A 17,047-nucleotide genomic window follows, 5' to 3' on the forward strand; every position below is an offset into this window, starting at 1 on the left:
CACATTTGACTTCTACAATTACAAGAGGTGCTCAAAGTGGTTACCATCAGCGTCCAGACACTTCTGATTACGGCAAACTACTGCTTGAGCAACGTGTTGACCTAAGAGTCCACTTGTATACATTGTTTTGGCACCCCTGGTATTCGTGCTATTTGGAAAGAGGGAAACATACTTTCTCTCAATGGCCTGGGAACACTTTCAGTGACTATGCAGTTAGTTGTAATAGAGCAAAGGAATGCCAAATGCTTTGATCCGTTAGTGAAGAAAGCATTGTGTTTCTGTGAAGGTATTTGTGGTTAGGGGAAATAACGCAGAAGAAAAATCTGAAAGATAAACACAGATCATGAAAAAGTTGTATCTTCCCACATTTTAGTTGACAAAAACTTTTCTTTCTTGAAGGTCTCCTGAGCTAGGTCATCTAGCTGTAAATTTCTAAGTTATTCTTTTGATAAGAATAAGTATTCTCTCCCTGAATCTCCCTTCTGGACTCTGTCGTTTAATATATTAGGGTTTGACTCTGCTTTTGTGAAATATTATAAAAATTTTTTAAAATATTGCATTAACTCTAGATAACATGTACTAAAGATGGGAACATAGGATTTTATTGTCCCTTGGCCATTAACTAGCTGGGTGGCCTCAGAGCTCAGTCTCCTCATCTGCCAAGTATAAATATTAATATTTTATAGTCATAAAGCCAGTTGGCTGTAGCAAATCACCTCCAAAGTTCTTTCTAAAATTCTAACTCTAAGTTATTTCTACCTCTAGTTTCTGGATTATGTATGATTCTTAGATAACTCCTGACTACATTAAATTGATAATGCCAACTTTTGATGGGCACATTTACCATGCTTTTCTGGGGTGGGGGTGAATAATTCTTTTCTGGTATAAACCCTTCTGTAGTCTCCTTTTGGTTAGATCTTTGCATGCCTGTTTAGATCTCAGCTACAATGTTTTCCAAAAAGAGGCCTCTTATCACAGAGCTGGATAAACCAGAAATAGAGAACATCAAATAGATCACTGTTTATTTTCTTGCTGGGCTGATAACTCCACAAAACATCCTGCAGTGCTTTTCATTCACTTAAACACCATCTGGCCAATTCTGGTCTTCTATTCAAATGAATGCATTGTTCCTAAGATGTTTTTATACCTTTGAGAAGTTTCTGAGAAACTTTGAGAAAATCTGCTGAGATTTTATCTGAGCTCTGTAGGCCTGTGGTGATAAGCCCCTCTCTCCCTCTGTCCCTTTCTCCCTTCATCTCTCTCTCTCTCTTCCTCTATACCTTTCCCCTATCCCTCTCCCTGTTCTCTTTCCCTCTCAGCCATTCAAAATACCCCTAGCCATTAGCATTATTGTCTGTCTCCTTCCTTTCTACCCCTTTATTTTTATTTCTCGGGTTTTATTCTACTCTGTCTTGGAAACCTTCAACTCAAACCTTTAAAAAGAGTGCCTATTTTCTGTCTTCACCTACATTGCCCATATTGACTCTTCTTGCTGTCCTACTCTCTACCTCAGACAACAAAAGGATTTTCAGAACCAAGCTCTCAGCTCTAAGACAGTCATTGTTGTTGCTTCCAGTACACTCCAGCTTTATTTATTTATTTATTTATTTATTTATTTATTTATTTATTTTTTATTTTATTTTTTTTTTTTTTAGCTGAGCCATCCTGCTACCTGTTGGCAGCTTAGCGGCAGCTCAGCTTGGGCCGGGCATCAAACCGCTGTTGCTCAGAGCTCAAACTCTTGAGCGAGCTCTTGACCAACTGAGCCACTCGGCCGACCCCTACACTCCAGCTTTAAATGAACAAAGCTTCTGGGCCCAGGTAGAGCATTTACCTGGTGGAATAAAGAAGGTCTCTCTCGGTGTTCCCACTCAGGGTCTAGCTCCATCTCTTCCAACAGTCTTGATGCTCTTGCCTAGCAGAAGCCCCACTAAGCGTCTGGTGTTCATGCCATTTTGGCTCCCCAGAGCCCTTCCTGTGGAGCGTCGCCACATCTGTCCTCTCTGGAAGCACTCTGGGCTTGAAGTCTTTTCAGTCTCCTTTCATTCCATTCCTCAGCCAAGTGTACCCTTCATCCATCCTAGTCCCTCAGACTCCTGATTGAATCTGATAAACCTACTTGCTACTAAGGTTTTAGTAATTGTTGATGACTTGAGTATTCGTGTATTGCACTTTAATGCTGAATTACATACAGTATCTTAGCCCTGAATTACATACAGTATGATGGCCCAGCAGAAAGCAGCAGGAAAGACACTGAGATGATATTGATGAGATGAGCAACGGCATGTTCACATGAGATGTTCATAGGTGGCTTCTCAAAGCATTCTATGTGTTTAACTCCCATTGCGATAAATGAACTGCATTATCCTGATAGAGAAGGTTTTATATAAGATTGATGATGGCACTATACACTCGCATAGAATAAGAAGTATTATTAGTAAAATGGATAATTAGAAGAATGTGAATAATAGATGACTCGTTAATACCAGAGACACCTAGATAAAACATTGTCCTTATTACTAAGCATTACTAAACATTTTTAACAAAAGGAAAACAGTGCAGTTGAGGTAAATAATAAGTTTCTTCCTTCTCTGAATGGGCCTTAGGAAGAAGTAAGATAATTAGGTATGATCAAACATCGTCCCTAATTCCTTGCTCTCCCTCCTTCTGATATTATAGGCTTGGGGAATAGACACCGGGAAGCTTTTTTTTTGCTGTCACCGAAACATGATCACTAATTGTGGAAATTTCAGGCACTGTGCTAGACCATGAAGGAAAACCTGAGGGTCAGAAGAATCTTTTAGGAACCCTAAAAGACAAGCCAGCTCATCACCAGGGTGGCTGAAGGTGATTGTCGCCAGCCATATTTCCTGGACAGATGAGTTCTGATGGGAAGAGGAGGTGGTCCTCGCAGCTTGATTGCAGTCAGACTGAGAAATGGGACAGTTGTCTGTAGCAATAAGGTATGGACACCAGAAGGCAGCTTCCTCTACCCTGAGAGATTCATGCAAGGATGCACACCACTGGACAGTGATGTTTAGGAAAGCATGAGGAAGGACTTTGTTTACCCCAATGCCCCAGAGATTAACACACCTGAACTTGCTGTTCAGAGAAGAGAAGGAGGGGTCAAAGGTTTTGAAAAGCCTGTTGCACCTGGGCCCTGCTGCGCCACAGGCCCTGTGCGGACAGGGGCTCTCTCAGCCCTGTGGCCTCCAGAGGTGACCTAAAGAGGCAGGCAGCAGCTGTTTCCCAAAGTGCATCAGGAGAGGCTGCAAGCAACATCTAAATTGCACATTCTTTGGACTCTTTCCGTGCTCTCCTGGGGTTTGCAATTTCCAGTATGAAGAACAGTAATTTAGTTCAATATCATGGGGCTTCTCATCATGCAAACTTCTTAGTTTCCATGTGTCGTCACTTACTCCAAAGACTTAATTGGCTACCCTCTAAAATTTTTCACTTCTGCCCTCTGGAACCTCTGCTGCTTTGTACACAAACTTTCCTGAATCCTCAATCTCTTGAGGATTATGTGAAATACTGTACAAGGAAAATCTGACAGATGAATGTATTAGTCAGGGTTCCCCAGAGAAACAGAACCAATTGGATGTGTACATACATAGAGAAAGAGATTTATTATAAGGGATTGACTCATGTGATTATGGAGACTGGCAAATTCAAAATCTGCAGTGTGGGCTGCAGGCCTGAGACCCAGGAGAGTCAATGGTGCAAATAATATCTAATAATAATCTGCTGGAGAATTCACTCTTGCTTGAGGAGGTCATGCTTTTTGTTCTATCCAGACCTTTAGATGATTGGAAGAGGCCCACTTACATCATGGAGAACAATCTGCTTTACTCAGAGTTCACCAGTATAAATGTTCATCTCATCTAAAAACACCCTCCAAATTGACACATAAAATTAACCATCACAATGAAGGAAAACAACAAATAGTTGGGTTTTTTTTTTAATTATTTTTCATTTCTTACCCTTAATGGGACCTGGCTTTCCCACAATGAAAATGCTTTCCTTGTACGCTCTTCCATGGAGGCAGCCCACCCTCCCACACACTATGGTGATGGGACTAAGAACAGTGCTGTCATTCTCTCAGCAGTCCAGCGTCACTTCCAGACCATGGCTTGTCCCACTTTGTGCAGAAAGCCATCTCCCTTCAAGCTTGTACTAATAGATCATGACAGCTGTTCCCTCTTCATGTCACTGTCAATTTCCTGCTGGTTAATCCCTCACATTCATGTAGGGTTCTCACACCCAACTTGTAGCATTTCCTCTTCAACTCAATTCTACCATTCCCATGGGTAACTGCAGTGCACGTGGTGCTTAACTCATCCTTAAATAGTTTCTGTATCTCCTTGCCTCCTAAGACTTCATTCCACCCCCTCTTCAGCCATCCAATCCACATCCTAGGCCTGACCCTTAAACAGAATTCATTATCTTTCCTTTATCTACATTCCTTAAACCATAGAAACCATTTTCTGCTGTCAAGTCCTAAGTAAAAGCATCCAGTGGAAAGGACACTTAGCCAAAGAGTCTGAAGAGGGGCCAGCCGAGTGGCACGTTGGTTAAGAACTGGCTTGGGATGCCAGAGGGCCCTGGTTCGGATGCCACATATGAGGGCCAGTGACACTGCCCTCTACAGCAAAGGTGGTGAACAACAGCTGGACCTGGAGCTGGGTTGGCGTGAGTCACCAGCGACGGCGTAAGCTGCAGCCCCTGCTGCAGTGGGTTCCCATGGGCTACCGTATGTAGCCGGCAGCCAGCGTGAGCGGCCAGCAGCTGCCGTGAGCAGCCGTCCAGAAGCCGGAGACTGATCTGCCTCGCCCGGGAAGAGCGCAATGATGGTGCCAACTTGGGTCAGTGAAGCAACATCCTCCACAACTAGACTGAAGAACAAAAGGACAGCAACTTGTCTGTTCCCCTCCCCCAATTCCCCAATAAAATCTTTAAAAAAAAAAAAGAGTCTGAAGAAAGTGGGCACTGGAAGAGAGCAAGAATGGAGTAAGCAAGAACATTTCTACAAATGGGATTGGAGTTACCCTCTGTCCAATCTTCTACTCGCCAATCAATTCTCCTCAGTCCTTCTAAAACACTGATCCAAAATTGTTATTTTCCTATACTTTGGTAGTTGAGTAAGTCCTAAATCCTTCCAAAGGTATGCAAGGGGCTTCATAATCAAAATTCTTCCTGAGTCTTCAACATTCAGTGCCTACATACATACCCTGCTGCCTATTTAGTGAAAGACTTTCAGATCCCATAATTAAACTATGCTTTCTCAGATGTTATTCTTTTGCATATTATTCCCTGTGTCTGGAAACTCTTCTGTTTTTATATTCTTGCTCATATAGCAAACACCCCCTTATCCTGTAAAGACTAAGGCAAAGGGCGCTTCCTTGGACAAGTCTTTCCTGAAGCACTCACTCCCAAGCAGAGTTGATACTCACTGTAGGTGCTGCACTTACAGCACGCTTCCTATCACTTTATATTGCAATTACTAGTTCATTGATGTGTCGGTATTCTTTCTCATAGTCTGAGTTTCCTGAGGGCAAGATTTGTGTACTAGTCAATCCTTAGCACTCTACATAGTAACTGAATACAAGGTGATTTATTTAAGTCTACTTAGAGTAAGTTGACCACCAACATGGCCAGGAAACTCAGACACTCTCAGATCATGGACTCAAGTTCTCCTGGGCCCTCTTACCCTGTTCCTCCTTACTCTGGTCCTGTGTCTTTCTGGCTTCTAATCTCTTTGGCTCCATCTCTCATCTCTCACTCTGTGTTTTCCCTTTGGATAGGACAACAGAAGTCAGATTTCTAAGCTGCTAAGGGTAGTAATTCTGTGCCCCAAATGTGTTGAGTCATAAAACAAAAAGAGAGGAAGGGGTGAAGTTAACAGTGAGCTTGTTGGGAATGCAAAATTAATACCACACACCACAATATGGACTAATCTCAAAACCATTACACTGAGGCAAGCAACCATATGCACAAAACTGTACATTCATAAACTAATTTATGCCTTTGGAAGTCAGGATAGTGGTTCTTTAGAGGTGGAGGCGATTGAAAGGAGCATGGTGGTGGGGGGCAGTACCAGGGTGCTTGTAATACTCTGGTTCTTGATCTAACTATTCATTTTGAAAATTTAACTGTACATTTATGATCTGTGCACTTTTCTGTATTGTATAATATACAATGAGGAATATAAAGTTAAAAAATTAATACTACAATTAGAAACCATTTTATATCCAGAATAGGGAAATTTTTAAAGAGTGACTGAAAAGTTTTATCAAGAATGTGGAAGGGCCGGTCGAGTGGCACGTTGGTTAAGAACTGGCTTGGGATGCCAGAGGGCCCCGGCTCAGATTCCACATATGAGGGCCAGTGACACTGTCCTCCACAGCTAAGATGCCAAACAACAGCTCACCTGGAGCTGGGTTGCCTTGAGTCACCGGCGACTGCGTAGGCTGCAGCCCCTGCTGCAGTCGGCTGCCATGGGCAAAAAAAGCTGTGAGTGGCTGCCCATAAGCCAGCGACTGATCTGCCTCGCCCGAGAAAAGTGCAATGATGGTGCCACCTTGGGCCAGTGAAGCAACGTCCTCCACAACTAGACTGAAGAAGAAAAGGGCAGCAACTTGTCTGTTTCCCTTCCCCCAATTCCTGAGTGCTGTTCACATCCCCCAATTCGCCAATAAAAATATTTAAAAAAAAAAAAACCAATGTGGAAAATGGGAACTCACTTTTAGAAGTGTAAATTGGCACACACAAAAAATGTTCGGCAAACAATTTGGTATTTTCTTGTAAGGCTGAACATGTGCATATGCTGCAGCTCTGGACTTCCTTGCCTAAGCCAGAGAAATTTTTGTCTATCTACAACAGAAAGCATATAAGAGAATGTTCATAGAAGCATTGTTCATGAATTTTTTTTAAAAAAAGAGGGGAAAAAAACCATTTAGGATGATTAACCATCAGGGAAACGAATAAATGGCAGCATATCCACACCACACAGCAGTGAAAAATAAAGAGTACAACTATTCACATAAACAGAGATGATTTTAGAAACAACATGTTAAGTGAAAAAAAAGTAAGTCACCACGGGTTATATATGATTCAATGTTTATAAAACCTTTAAAATAGCAAAATGAATATGTTTACATATGTGATAAAGCCATAAAAGAAACCAACAGTACAGTAAACACAAAATCTAGGACAGCGGCAGCCTCTGGGGTGAAGGACGGAGACATAATTGCGGAAGGGCATCAGGGAGCTTCACTGGAATTGTCCCCGTTCTAATTCTCAGCTCAGGGGGTGGGTCACCATTGTGCTTTGTAATTTGCATACATATTATCGATATTCACTTACATGTACAGATATTAACCAAGGAAAGATTTAGCTACTTCCTGTTCAGTATGAACATGTGCTCTTACCTGATCTCCTTTCTAAACCCTCATTAAGTGAAAAATACTGAGAACAGCCAAAACAATAATAAAAGTTTTTAGAAAAATACAAAGCAAAAAAAAAAAAAAAGAAGAGTCATTAGCTAACAAAAGTTTGCTACCCATTTCTGAGAAGGAACGTGAGCAGAGGGGACGCCGATGAAGCATAGCAGGGGAAGCAGCATCCAAATTGTGTGGAGCAGTGCATGAAGCTAAAGAAAGACCCCCCAAACCCAAAGACATTTGACCCAGGGAATGTCGGCTGTGGTAGAGTCAGGAATGAGAAATGGAGTGGAAAACAGGGAGATTCTTTGGACATCTCCATATAAAACAGTCTAATCCACTTCATGCTGCTCCTCCAACCCAGATAGAAAATTCCTGGATGGAAAAGTGACACTGTTGCAAATGCAGCCTCTGAGCTCCAGCCTTGGTGAAGGGAGTCACATCTGGGTTTTAGCACTTCTGTCAGAGGCAGCTGGGACCTCCATTTCCGGAGTTTTTCTGAGAGTCTCTGGCAGAAAACATTCCACTTCTGTGCTTTTCCCAGGGAAAGGCTTTCAGCTAAATCTGTTATCGCTTGTCCATCTACCATCCAGCTTTTAAACAGTTGTCGCTATTTTCTCCACTTGGCCTTTGTGTTTTGCCCTTGTATTAAAATTCCTTTAGAACATCTATTTAAATGGCATAAGATTACAGCTAATTAAGGATGATGCAGATGCGTGGTTCAGAGGGGAAGGTTATTTCCACCTGGTACCTGTAGACGCTAGATTGGGCTCTGATAAACAGAAGTATCAATTTATTAGTGACCATGGCATGTATTGAACACAACAAGCTGGGTCAAGCATTTGAAGTCGCTTTTGAGGTACTGAGGCAACATTCAACTAAAGATCTTCAGGTTACAAAACTTACCTGACTTTCATCAACCATTGTTCTCATGTCAGAAGAAATTCCAAATATTCTGCAGGTGTGCGGCCTGCAGAAGAACCTGTCTGTAACTGGAAAACAGTATTAAAGAGTAACTGCAGACCTCCATTCAGGAAATATTCACCAATCTCTGCAGAACATCCCTGAAAACTAGCTGGTACAACCTGCTGCTGTTCTCCAGCGAAAGGGAGGAAAGGGCCGGAAGAAGCTCTGACTGTTCCAACACCTTCATGAATCCGTGTGTAATCCCAAGATGGTGTCTTGTATTCAGTGGGTAGATAAAACCAAAGATATTTTCCAGTTTATATCAAAACAAAACAAAACAAAAACAAAAACAAAGAAAAACTAGCCCAACTTTAGGGGAAAAGGCAACTGGAAAACCATGACTTACCAGAAAATGGCTAAAGCACTGAGGAATTATGGACGAACTGGGGAAATCACCAAACTCTGGAAAAAACTAACTTACAAATTCAGTGAGGCCACTCTCCAAAGAGTCTCTCCAACTTATTTTTTGGAAAAAGAGATATTCTACTCACAGCATGTTCAACAACCTAATCAAGGATAGCTAAGTTTAAGTAACGAAATGCAAATTGCAATTATACATTTCAATTATCATGAGTTAAGCCACCCTGCTAAATATACCTTTATATTTCAAGATTTCCTGGCATCAGAAATCCGTACACATTTCAGGATGTTTCTCTTAAAGCAAATGCTAAAGAGAAAAACATGAAGATATTTTTCAGTGTGTATTAAAAAAACAAAGAAAAACTTACCCAACTTTGGGGGGAAAGAAAAGGAAACCAAGTTCAAAAATGTGAGTAATAAAATGGCAATAACTACATTTCTATCGACAATTTCTTTAAATGTAAATGGATTAATTAAATGCTCTAATCAAAAGACATAGGAGGCCTGAATGGATAAGAAAACAAAATCCTTACATATGCTGCCTATCAGAGACTCACTTCAGATCAAAAGACACATACAAGCTGAAAGTAAAAGGATGAAAAAAAATAACTCATGAAAATGGAAACAAACAAAAAGCTGGATTAAGAATATTAATATCAGATAAGATAGGTTTTTGGTTTTTTTTTAAGATTTTTATTGAGGTATTGGGGGATGGGAACAGTGCTCGGGAATTAGGGGAAAGGGAACAGACAAGTTGCTGTCATTTTTGTTCTTCAGTCCAGTTGTGGAGGACGTTTCTTCACTGGCCCAAATTGGCACCATCATTGCACTCTTCCCGGGCGAGGCAGATCAGTCGCCGGCTTCTGGACAGCTACTCACAATGGCTGCTGGCTACACACGGTAGCCCACTGCAGCAGGGGCTGCAGCCTACGCAGTCGCCGGTAACTCAAGGCAACCCAGCTCCAGGTGAGCTGTTGTTCGGCATCTTAGCTGTAGAGGGCAGTGTCACTGGCCCTCATATGTGGGATCCGAGCCGGGGCCCTCTGGCATCCCAAGCCAGTTCTTAACCAACGCGCCACTCGTCCGGCCCCCAAAATAGGTTCTAAAAAAAATGCCGTAACAAGAGACAAAGAAGAACCCAGTAATTTCACTTCTCGATATGTATCCAAAGAAACCCAAAACATTATTTGGAAGGGACATGTGCATCCATATGTTTATTGCAGCATTATTTACAATGGCCAAGATATGGAGGCAACCTGGGTGCCTATCAGTGGATGAATAGATAAAGAGGAGGTGGTACATTATACAATGGAATATTATTCAGCCATAAAAAAGGAATGAAATCTTGCCATCTTCAACAATATAGATGGACCTAGAGGGTATTGTGCTGAGTGGAGTCAGACAGAGAAAGACAATGAAAGTCATATGATTTCACTTATATGTGGAATCTACCAGACAGAAACAAGTTCATAGATATAGAGAGCATTTTGCCAGATTGGGGAAGGGCTGTGGGGAGGGGATGTTGGGGACATGAGTGAAAGAAGAGGGAATTAAGAAATACAAATTGGTAGTTACAAAATAGTCATGGGGATACAGAGTATAGCATGGGGAATATAATCAGTAGTATTGTAATAACTATGTTGTCAGATGGGTACTAGGGTGATCACTTCATAAGTTATATAAATGTCTAATCACTGTGCTGGTACACCTGAAACTGATACAATATTGTATGTCAACTGTGATTTAAATATTAAAAATAAATAAATAAATAAATTCCTTTATCATGGTAGGGGATGAGAGCAAGGTTGCAAGGAAGCGCCCTCAAATTTGAGTATTCAGTCCTATGTTTAACCAAAAAATTCTATAACTTTTACAACAAGAAAATAAGAAATATTATTAAATTGAATTGGAAAGATAAATAATATATATGCCTGTTTAGTAGATTGTTACAAAATGAAACAGAACTGAAAAAATATTAGGAAATATTCCTTAGCAAAAGTAAGTAGCATTTCCTTAAATGCGTATGTTGTTTTAAATGTGTGTGTTTAAATGTGGTTCTTACTGTCAGTTGTGGGGTTTTTTTTAAGTTAAAAAAGACACTCAGTTAAACACTGATTAACTCCCAAAGGCCATACTGGACTCCAGCTGTAAAGACTGACAGTTTCCTATATCACAGGAATGGAAAACAGCCAGCCACACACAAATTCTAACTCAGCTTCTAGGTCCCCACCTAGGAGTAGACCTCTGGAAGGGAAACTGGGTGGTCGGGGGACAAGGTTAAGGGTAATTTTTCATAGTATATCCTTTTGTAAAAGTATCATAAATAAATAAGCACACAAATTTATAAAAAGGCAAACACATCTTTTTTAAAGTTTACTGATTTCCTACAGCGTGCCAGGCACTGCCTTAGGGTTTTACTGAGAAAACCAACAAACTGTCCAAAGAAAGAAAATACTGCATCGTGAAAAGCCTAAGGCGGTGGAATGATAAAAAAAAAGCAGTACTATGTGGTGATCATAGTATGTTCTAGTGATACCCAAAAAAGCTGAGATGTCATTTATTTCTTTGTTTATATTTATTTCTTTTAGCTTTGATGAAGTAAATTCAAATGAGATCATGCAGGGGGAAGTATTTTGAAAATGAGAAAAAGCAGTACAATTTTAATGTAAGATAAAATCTCATCGGTCTGTGGTCATTCAGAGAGAGGGGAAATAAGGACTTTTCTATCACAGAATGAGTTCAAGGAGGCACTTACAGGGTTACAGTTCCTTTTTCATATTTTGGGATGGGATTCTAAATAACCTCAAAGGTTAAAATATTTCCTGAATGTCAGAAATGCTGAAAGGTCAAAACAGCAAGCCGCAGAGGTTGTTGCTAACCCTAACAAACCTCTCTGTTTATCACATCATCTGTGCAATATTAGTTTTATTATTGTCCTTCTAGCTGGGTGACCTTAGACAAATGACTTTTTCTTACCTCGGTTTCCTTGTTTGTAATTATAGACCTACAGACATAAAGAATTATAGACATTGAACCAGACATAGAAGATTCCTCCCAGTGCTAACAGTCGTGGAATACCTCCAGCAGCTTAGGTACCTGAAATCATTAAGCAAGTCATTTTCATAAACCCATCCTCAGATCGTTTTAACTGTGATAGCTGTCCTGAGAACTGATCCTTCCCAGGCTCCCAGATCAAAGAGAAAATTTCTACTGGAAAGTATTTCTGGCTACTTCCAGAAAGCAGTCATTGGCACACTGTTAATGCTCCAATAACGTGAGAAAAACCAATCCACATACCACTATATTTTACTTGCTGATTTTAGAAGAGCTAAAATCTGTGCCTGTGGCAGAAGAGGAACTCTCCACGTGCATGTAAACTGAGTCACTCAACACCACCATGTAATCCCAAATGCTGAGGTCAGAAAGGGGACGCTTGCTTTGGTTTCTAAAATGCTATGAGGCTGCGTGGGTCTGTGCTTGACCTCACCAAAGGGAAAAAAAAAAGAATCTATCTATAAATGGGAAACTGAATTATATAAATATTTGAAGAAAATATTGGGGTTTATAAAAATAATTTGTGGTAATGAAGGTTCTTCTAAGCAACAAACAACCCCAACATTTTTAAAAGAAAAGATTGATAGATTTCACCCTATAAAAATTTTTGGACAAAAATTAAGAAAAGTGTGTGTTTACATATAGACAAAGTAAAATATTTAAATATTTTGCAATTTTAGTTGTCATTTATACCTCAATAAAGCTGAAAAAATTAAAAGACCAACAACTGATGAGGAGAAATATTGGAAACATATTAATAAATATACATTTGATATTTAGAAATATAAAAGCTTCTATAAATAAGAGTAAACAAATCAATAGAAACATGGACCAAAGATTCAAAGGTAGAAAAAGGAATATCCAGTAGTAACATCTAAATGATATTCAGCTTCATAAAAGCGATGTAAAAATTATGTATTATTGGCTATTAGATGAGAAATTGAAAAACAGATAATATTAAGCATTTGTATATGGGGAAATAGACATTCAGGCATGACTGATGTACATTCAATCACTACTGCCTATTTGATGGATAATTAGCGGTCTCAATTAAAATTTCCAATTAGTCTTAGACCCAACAATTTTAAGTATCTATTTCATAGAATAATTTTAGTACACACAAAAAAGTTATGCATGTATGTTTATTTCAGTATTCTCTAAAATAAAGCACATCATCTAAAAATAGGAACTATAGGATATATGTTAAATAAAGAAATATACTAAAATATATAAGTAATATATAATAAAAATATATTTGATGTATAAAATTCTTATTTTTGTGTAATAAATATAAAAATTGTTTATAAATATACACATAAACAAATTTTCATATTTAATTTAATGAATTATGGTACATTTATATTTGGATATGCAGAGTAGTCAAAAGGAATGAGGAAGATTAGTATATACCTACCTGGAAAGAGGCCCAAGGTAAGCCCGGGCTCTTGCAAAAAGCAAGTCACATTATATGTACTTTGTATGATTACATTTATGTTCATGTAAGCACACCAAAAGAGAAACCAAAGTGTATAATTGAATAAGTACATACATATATTCCTAAAAGTTCTAAAAGGAGCCTCACCTCTGGGTGAGGTAGAAGGTAGAGAAAGAGGCGGAGGGAGAGATAATGGGAACATTAACTCTTTAGATACTTTTGTAATAATGAATATTTACAAGGAGGTATTGGCATGTTACTTGTATGATTTTCAAATTTGAGTAAGCAATTAATACAGGAAAGGAAAGGGAGGTAAAATTTCTGCTCACATCAGGCATTAGAACATCAGGGTAGGGAACATCTGGTCTCTTTAATAATGATTTATCCTTGAGAAGCCTCACTGCCTTCACCTAAACCCCTTTTTCTAAGAGAAGTAGAGCAGGGTGATTTATAGCCCCATTTCTAGAACAACGCTGTTGGATTCAAATGTTCCTCTACCTTACCAGATTTATGATCTTACTCCAGCTACTAGACCTGTTAATACTTCAACGTCCTCATGTGAAAAGGGAAAAAATAACAATACTCCACAAAGTTCCTGGGAAGATTAAATACATAAATCCTTGGGACATATGACAGGTACTCAATAAATATAAATTCTTATTGTTAATATAATACCAATGAGCATCACCTACATGTCTGGCTGAGAATAACATGAAAGCACACAGCTCTCTTTCCTTGCTTAGTAGACAGGGAGAGACGGCTATGTTGGGAGCCAGCCCAGGTATGAGTCAGTCCAGGTGGACAGCACAGCCCCTGGCCTCACGCAGCCTGTAGACCCAGTAGGTAAGGTTCTAAGCCAAAACACAAGCAGTGCTTGCACAGTAGGAAAAGGTTTGCCAGTATATGTGTGACATTTTGAGTGCTTTCAACATAGTAGGATCTCAGTACATGTGTATTGATCAACTTAGTAGCAAAGTTACAGTGAAGCATATCTATTTGGACTCAAATTCTGGTTTACAAGCCATGCACTATCAGACAAAAATCTTAATCCTCCATTTTCTCATCTGAAAAAAATGTGGCATGGAATGCCTACTTTTCTGTTGTAGGACTTAGAAATAGTACTTGCATAGTGCTTAATAATGCCTAGCGCAAAGTCGGTGTTGACTAGATGGTAGCTGTTATTACGGTCTGAGCCTGTCTAAGCTGGCTCATTTAAAAATTTGGAAAACAATTCAACTTCAAGAGTAACACTGTTTGCAAAGAAGCCTTATGACTAAATATATCTAAACATGGGACTAAGAACCAAGAGCTCTTTCTAATTTTGGCTCTGTTGCAGACTTCTTAAGTGTCCTTTAAAAAGCCGATCAAATGAAATATTTATTAATAATAAAGTCTGTCACCAGAGCATGTTCACTTGCAGAACCACTCACTGTGATTATGAAAGAGCAAAAGATAGCCTCTGTTCTCAAGGAGCTCATTATTTCACAAGATATACTTTGAATATACAGAAAAGTTTTAATTGAGTAAAATTCAAACACACATTGATGGAAGAAAGAACCTGCCAGGGAAAGGACATATAGGGAAAGGACATAGCTGGGGCAAAGGCTTTTGAAAGAGCAGGAAATTGAGTTTGGCTGACCTATGAGAGTCATGAAGTAAAAAGAAGTAAAATCCAAACAGCATACTGGTGTCTTTAAACCTGACAAAGTAGTTTGGCCTACATCCTCACTATTATTGCAGGCAATAAAATAATGAAAGGCTACTGATTAGAGATGTGACATGATTTGGGCTATACTCTTCCGTAGAATGTAGGGCTGATCTGAATATAAAGAAATAAAAGGCAGGCAGAAACACTGAATTAATAAAGCTAAGTAATAGCAGAGCCAGATTTAGGTAGAGGCTTGGGAAAAGGGAACAGAAAATATTGGACTCTTTCTTTGTTCCAGGCAATGCACTACATGTTATACATGTATCACTGACTCCTCACAAGGAGTTAATCCAATGGTGAAGTCAGTGTTATTATCCTCTTTTTGCAGGTCAGGAATCTGAGGACTAAAAAGGTTAAATGACTTATCCAAGGTCACACACCTCAAAAAAATGGAACTCTTATGGAGGTGGAACAAAAAACTTGGGAACTAAATAGATGTCAGGGTAAGAAAGAGAGATGAATAAAAAGATGGAGCTCAGGTTGTCAGCCTGATTCATTTTAGTGGTAAAGTTAATATAAGTGGGCAAGTCTTGAGGAAGAGCTGCTTTGGGTGGCTAATGAGGAATTCAGTATTGGACTTGATGAGTTTATGCCCCCTGTGAGATAGGTATCTTGATGGACAAGTCAAGCAGCCTATTAAAAATAAGATTCTGGATCTTAGAGGAACAGTCAGGGCCACCGACAGAAATTGGGAAATTCTTAGCTTAAAACTAAACAGTGAGAACAAATGAGATGCAGAATGAATATATCAAGAACAAATTATAATTATCCCTTTGAGGTGAAAAAAGAACAGTATAAGTAAAAACAATGTGCTCTTTGCTTGGCAAAAAATAATAAGATATTTTCTTTGTAGTTTCTCTTCCTAAAATAAGCCAACAATGGAATCTCAAACAACTATTATGATATAGAAAAAATAGTTACTTGCTGTTTCATGCAGGCTCTATACATACAATCTTTTTCCTATGGGCTGCATTCCTCAACATGGGCACATGGAAATACTTACTTCACTCAACTCCATTCTTCTGGCCTCACAGTCTTTCTCTTGGCCAAGCTCATTACACCTGGGGAATAGCTGCTGGTTGATGGAAACCTGTCCCCAGGTCTCTTCTGGCGTCAGTGGTCCTTCTTCATGCTTCCAGAACAACTTGTGGGTATTTTAGAAGCACAAGACAGCATTACTTTTAACTTACTCTATTTACTTAGATTTATCCAAGTGTCAACGGATGTGGCAGTTAAAATCAGCTCAGCAATGCTTTTGCTGAGAATCTGGGTGACAGCTCTGATATATGGGGATGAGGTGGAGCAGAGTGTGGGGGACAGGTGGTTCCTTCCATGCAGAGTCAGTTTTCCCCGCCAGGGGTCGGCGAACTGTGGCTCTTGAGCCACATGTGGCTCTTTGGGTAAGTTCTGTCTCAAAAGTTTGCTGACCCCTGGAAGAGCCAATCCTATCCCTCACAACAATTTAAAAATTATGCAAGAGCCATAAATATATTTTTACATAATCACCATTATGTGAATAATATCTTTTAAAATGTTATAAATGAAACTATGATAGTTGTATTTTCATTTTTAATTTTACTTCAGAGCCACATGTATGTACCCAAAGAGCTGCATGTGGCTCACGAGCCACAGTTTGCTGACCCCTGGCAGCTCTTCCATCTCAAAAGTTTGCCAACCCCTGCCCCACACCATTGTCCAGATGGAGCTGAATCAGAGAGGTCAGCACCATCTCAAAGCAGGGGAAAACTCAGAGCAACCCTAGATTGGCTTTATCATTTGGGGGCCATCACATTTGTCCTGGAATTTTGCAATGTCATTCTTCCCAGAAATTTCTACAAAAGTCCTGAATATCTAGTAAGATTGGGTTATTGTTTGGCTTGAATAGTCAAAGAAAATCAGATCCTAGTTATCCGTCAATTTCGTTTCCTTGTGTTTCTTCTATTTGCTTGCTGTCTGATAAAATATAACCTTGAGGGAGTTAACTGGTAAACCAGATATTTGGTTGGCAATAGTGGCAAACCAGAATTACTTGCAACCAGTAACCTCTAAAACTATTCTATGATTCTGAAAGACAAGTCAACC

At 39.5% G+C, this 17,047-nt stretch overlaps 1 pseudogene; it reads left to right on the forward strand.

The window, feature by feature from the left end:
- Positions 1-8,247: 8,247 nt before the first annotated feature.
- LOC109377924 (transcription factor Spi-C pseudogene) lies at positions 8,248-9,093 on the forward strand (annotated as a pseudogene).
- The last annotated feature ends 7,954 nt before the right edge of the window (positions 9,094-17,047 follow it).

Source organism: Hipposideros armiger, unplaced genomic scaffold (assembly GCF_001890085.2).
Source record: "Hipposideros armiger isolate ML-2016 unplaced genomic scaffold, ASM189008v1 scaffold_1628, whole genome shotgun sequence".
NCBI lineage: Eukaryota > Metazoa > Chordata > Mammalia > Chiroptera > Hipposideridae > Hipposideros > Hipposideros armiger.